General features: G+C 41.6%; 1 long non-coding RNA gene across 1 annotated transcript; it reads right to left on the bottom strand.

Moving 5' to 3' along the window:
* Positions 1–1,105: 1,105 nt before the first annotated feature.
* LOC114048198 lies at positions 1,106–4,726 on the bottom strand. The gene is made up of 3 exons (XR_003569705.1): positions 4,560–4,726; positions 1,882–1,930; positions 1,106–1,188 (listed from the first exon to the last, which is right to left on the bottom strand). It is a non-coding gene; the product is annotated as an uncharacterized LOC114048198 (long non-coding RNA).
* Positions 4,727–5,983: the final 1,257 nt, after the last annotated feature.

Here is a 5,983-nt window from a genome sequence, read left to right as displayed (position 1 = left end):
TAGATCTATGGTTAACTGAGTTCTGTTTTCAGTCTCTACAGTGGAATAAAGGACAGTTGCATAGAAAGGCGTATTACTATAACTTGTAGTAATTTCTAGATGGCCAGAGATATATTCAAAAGATCCCTTCCTTCCTTTGTGCCAAGAACTTCTACAAACTCTCCTTAAATGTTTTCGTCTACTCAGTCTATAGGGAAATTATATATGTGTATGTATTCATGCATATGTATATGTATACATGTACAGATATATACAGATGTGTGTGTATGTGTGTGAGTATTCATATGTATCTAGGTACCAAAATAGAACTTTGGAGGTAGTCATCTCCACTGGTTAACTACCCTCTATTTAAAGTAATCCATTGTAAAGCCTCGTTTAATTAGGGATAAGAACTAGAACTTGAACTTCATTGGTCTAGAGTGACAAGCCTGTAATTTTATTAGTAAGGTAACCTATCAATGCAAGACTTCACCTTCTCTGCAAGTTATAGTCTTACAGAGTTGCCACTCAGAGGTGAAGTGACTTACTTAGGGTCCCATAAACATATGTCAGAGGTAGACCTTGAACCCAGGTCTTCTTTGACTCCTTCCTGAGCCAGCTATCTACCTTAGTGCTCTGTCTGTCTTACAAACCTTAAAGACTTATATAAACGTAAACTGTAATCATTCTCATCATCCTCATTTTTATTATTACTGAAGCAGACATTTGTATCTCTTTTTGGACTTTTCAGAGGTTGCCATCTGACAGAAGCTGTCACAGGAATTGTGACGGGGCTGCGCCCTGCCTATCGGAGTCCTGGCTTCCAAGCAGAAAGTTGAGGGTCACAGTCTGTTGTGTGAAAACAAGGAAGTCTTAACTGACCTCTCCTCTGTGGACACGCAGCAACCATGGCTGGTTCGGCTCTCCTCTGAATGGCTAAGCGTTCCCGTGCACATCCTGTGCACGACCCTGACACGATGCCTGCATGCTATGAGGGGATCTACTGACTGGCTGTAGGTCTCTGATCATGCGATCCCAAGGTGCCTTGAGGGCTATAAAGGTCACACCCAGCTAACAATAAACAGGAGCTTCTGCCATCTTGCTGTCTCCCGCCTCATCCATGCGTCTCCGGGTTACTGAGCACTGAGCTGGTCTCATGCTCACCACTGCAGCGGCCGCGACAAGAAGCCATCTTGGTCTCAGCCCCAACTAGTGGAAGCAAGCAGTTGATGAAGTCAGTCTTCTATCAGTAGTGGTTCCTGGCGTAATAGTATTCCCTTTCTCTCAAGGGCAGTCAAGGATTTTGTGTTGGGGGTGTCCACTGCCAGTGACTGAGCTCAGAAGATGACATAGAATGAGGGAATCATAAAGAATTTCTGACAGATAATTGGGTTGTCTTATGTCCCTCCAGCTTCTCCTGATGCAGCCACGTTCTGTGGTTTGTTCTTGCCTGGACTTACATGTCTTGTTAATTATATCCTCTCTTATCAATGAGATCTATATTGCTATTCCTGGGTTACAGTTAAAGCAAAAGAAATTAACCAAACCAAGGCCCAGATGAACAGAAGGGACACCTCTAAGTGAATTGTCAGTTAATTTAAGTTAAGCATCTACTATGTGAGAAGCACAGAGCTAAGTGCTGGGATACAACGAGTAGCAAAAGACAGTCCTTGCCCTCAGGAAAATCATGATCTGATGCGGAGACGACATGAAAACAACCATATGCCAACAAGCTATATAGGTGATACATTGGAAATAATCAACAGGCGGAAGGTAATAAAAGTAAGGGGCAATGGAAAAGGTTGGGTTTTTGTTTTGTTTTCATTTTTTTGTTTTGTAGGAGGGATTTCAGCTAGAATTTGAAGGAAGCCAGGAGGTAAAGATGGAAGCATAATTGCCTACCTTTTCTGTCTCCCAGTGAGAGCCTTCATTCTTTATAAGTGGCACCAAGCTAAAAAAGGAAAGCAAAAAGGTAATACAAACTAAACCTCCCCCCTACCCTTTCCTTGGGGGCCTAAGTAAATTCTTTGCATATTTTGGAATATATTTCAATCTGTCTGACAAGGTTATTGTTCAAAAGTCCAATCAATCAAAAGAGTCAAAATCCAATTGCTGCCAATTGAATCATATTTTCAAGATATTAGAGCAGAAATTCACTCCTTGAAGGAATCTGATTGGGAATGTATCTATCTGTAAAGAGAAGATTCATCCTATAATGTGTCTTTCTTATAAACCAAAATTTTCAGGTTTTAAGATTTGGAGTGTGCTGCTGTTTCTATTAAATTATTATTATTATTATTATTTTAGGTATTTGGGGTTAAGTGACTTGCCCAGGATCACACAGCTAGTAAGTGTCAAGTGTTTGGTCTGAGGTGGGATTTGAACTCTGGTCCTGCTGACTTCAGGGCCGGTGCTCTATTAACTGCACCACCTAGTTGCCCCCTCTATTAAATTATTTTGAAGCAATCAATTAATAAACATTTATTAAATGCTTGTTCCAGACACAATGTTAAGTGCTGGGAATACAGAGACAAGAAAAAAATAGCCCCTGCCCTCAATGAAACTATATACATTTAGAAGCATATTAAATATATATATATATATATTTATATTATATATATACATATATATACACAATGAATATAAGATAGTGGATGGAGAGTATGAGGAGAAAGAAGATGGTAGTTGAGCTGAAGGAAACTAGATTCCAAGGGACTGAAGTGAGGAGGGCAAGCCTTCCAGGCATGTGGAGGGAGGGAGGTAGTGCAAAGACACAAAGATGGAGCATTAGGTGTGAAGAAGAACAAGTAGCTGGTAGGGTGGAGAGCAGGGTTCATTTTAGGGAAGAATGTGTAGGTAGAGAGGTAGGAAGGGGTCAGGTTTGAAAGGCTTTAAATGCCAGACAGAGGAGTTTATATTTGATCCTGGCAGCAATAGGGAGCCACTGGAGTTTATTGAGTAAGAGAGTGACATGATCAGATCTATGTTTTAGAAAAATCTCTAGGGCACTGTGTGGAGGATGGATTGGAGTGGAGAGAGATTTGAGGTAGGAAACCAAAGAGAAAGCTATTGTCATAGACCAGTATTAACAAGCTTGTCAGAAAGAAAAGACAGATCCGGCTGCCATACAGGCAGAAGTGACATGCATGCACATAGACTTACAGGATCTTAAGTTTTCACTTTTTTCCTGAGGCAAAGAAAGAAATGTATGGTTTGGAAATTCAGTGGGACTTAGAAAGGCCAGAGAAGGAAGAGAGGAAAGAGTAAATAGTGAGAGGAAGAAGAAAAGGGGGAGTTCCCTTCCCCAGTAGCAGTAGAGAAAAGGCTGAGAACAGGGTTTGGTGTTTTGTTTTGGTTTTGTTTGTTTTGTTCTTGTTTTTAAATAGCAATGGTACCAAGGGCAGTAGATGTGATGTGGTTTCCTCTCCCAGGCACATGGGGAAAAGTAGTGAAAGAAGGGGTAAGTGGAAAGGTATGGGACTACTTTTTATTGTGGCTGCTTACCCACGTGGCTGGAGTGCTTCCAAAAGTAGATGTGTGGAAGCAATGTGACTAACTATCCTCATCCCTTTTCCTTTACTCTCCTTTGGCTAGGGGTGACATGCCAGTTTTTGAGCTCATTCATTTATTCTACTGTAAGATATACACATATATATACACATATATATACACACATACACATGTGTATACATGCACACATATATACATATACATATATACATATGAATGAGAGCCTTCCCCAAAGGTCCATAATGAAAGTCAGACTCCTTAGTCTGAGCAACTGAAAGATTCTGAGCTGCCATTCAAATTCATGCTTTTGGGAACTTATAACCAGTGAAAGTATTTATAAATAGCTCATCATATATGCCTCTAGTTAGAGAGAAATTCTAACAGCGGACCAAGGATTAGGGTTCTTAACCTAGAACTATGAAAAAAAGATCCCACCTATGTGCCTTCTCATGAGCTTTCCCTCAGCCCTGTGCCTGGAATGAACTCCTTCTTCACCTCTGTCTCTTAGAATTCTTATCTTCTTTCATGGCACGTGGTGGGCACTTATATGTTGAATTGAATTGAAGGGAGATAAGGAGAACATTGATCATTGATTATAATTTTGGTTAGCCCATTTCCACAGGAGACATCTAAAAATTGATTTTCTTGTACTGCTACAATTAAGTAACACTTGGCAGAAAAATGAAGAATTATTTTTAAAAAATGTGAAAATATACTTAGCTTCAGGGATGCGGAACCTGTGGCCTCAAGGTCACGTGGCCTTCTAGGTCCTTGGGTGTGGCCTTTTGATTGAGTCCAAGTTTTACAGAACAAATCCTTTTATTAAGGGGATTTGTTTTGTGAAGTTTAGATTGAGTCAAAGGGCTGCACTTGAGGACCTTGAGGGCCACATGTGGCCTCGAGGCTGCAGGTTCCCCACCCCTATGATAGGTCATCTCTACCACTAGGCAGCAGAGGTAGCCACTTAGGTGTTAGGATTGGAAGGGACCCAAAGGGTTCTTCCCTATCCAATCACATTTTCCCCACTTCCTGTGGTTTTCAAAAAATCCTACCCAGTCAGTCAGACTTACAATGGTTCCTTGGGCTCCCTGCTCCGGTCATCTTCCTAATAGCCACGGCCAGCCAGTGCCACGAGTTCCCACCTGACATGTTAATTAGGCCGGCTCCAGGCCCAGGAAATTAAGAATCCATTGCTCAGAAGTTCAACATCAATTCTTCTTTTCTAATTTGTTGTTGCTCAGTGGAGTCCAACTCTTTGTGACCCCATGGACCATAGCATACCAAGGGATTTTCTTAGCAAAAATACTGAAGCGGTTTGCCATTTCCTTTTCTAGTGGATGAAGGCAAACAGAGGTTAAGTGGCTTGCACAGGGTCACACAGCTAGTAAGTGTCTTTGGCCGGATTTGACCTCACAGCTTCCTTACTCCGGGCCCAGAGCTCTATCTACTGAGCCACCTAGTTGCCTCTATTCCTTTTTAATAGTACTGCTTTTATATCCCTGGTTCCAGAGAGTGGGCATTTACTTCTCATCTGTGTACCGGCCTGCCTCTCGTCAGATGCTGGAGCCTGCAAGCTTGGACATGCTCAGACGGTCAGCATCTTCCTGACACTGCTCTGCCTGCCCACTGAGACATCTACTTAAAACCTTCCAGCAGACTCAAGGCTGTGCTCAAACTGGCTCAGCAGAACCAATTGCTAAATTTCACTTCAGCAATCAGCAAAGCTACAAATCAGGGCTTGGTTTATTGTTTTATTTAATGTCTAGAATTAAGAAAGTGATGAAGAAAACATTAATAATGCAGATTAACCTGACATTGGACAGCAGCTGTTAACCATTTACCAGCACACTGGTGAGCCTGGCCAGTATCGGGTTCCTGGCCATCCCCATTCTAGTCTGTCCTGCTGCCAACGAGACTCCAGCTCTAACAGATCTTCAGGTTAAAAATATTGCATTTCTACAAATGCTTCAAAATGCAAAGATGTTACCTGAGCTGGAGAAGGAGGGAGAAAGTAAAATCAATCCATTCACACAGATTAGTTTATGAGAGAACAGAATCAATAAAGGGTGAGACACAAAACAAGTCAGTTTTGGTGAGGCAGTGAGAAACTGGAACAATAATCCCACAGTTTATTTCTGTAATATTTTATACTTAAGATCAGAGAATGGAAACTGGAAAGTACCTTGGCAATCCTCTGCTACACTTCTCTCATTTTTCCAAAAGAAAGGGAGGCTCAGAAAATGTAATGAGTAGCCTGAGGCAGGGTAACAAGGTTCTTCTAAGGCTAAACACTGAGCTTTCAGATACAAGAACAAAGGGAGACACTCCTTTCCCTCAAGAAATTTACAATCTAATGGGAGAAGACAATATACAAAAGGAAGCTGAAAGGGAGGATGGAAAGTACTCACATGGACACATGGTAGTCAAGTCCAGAAAGTCAGAAACCCAACCAGGGGGGAATGAAAGTTGGCCAGAGTGGACATCTCCCCAAAAT

The sequence above is a fragment of the Vombatus ursinus genome, unplaced genomic scaffold (genome assembly GCF_900497805.2).
Source record: "Vombatus ursinus unplaced genomic scaffold, bare-nosed wombat genome assembly UNPS02014791.1, whole genome shotgun sequence".
NCBI lineage: Eukaryota > Metazoa > Chordata > Mammalia > Diprotodontia > Vombatidae > Vombatus > Vombatus ursinus.
Note: the sequence above shows the minus strand (reverse complement) of the source record. Positions and strands in the feature narration are given on the sequence as shown.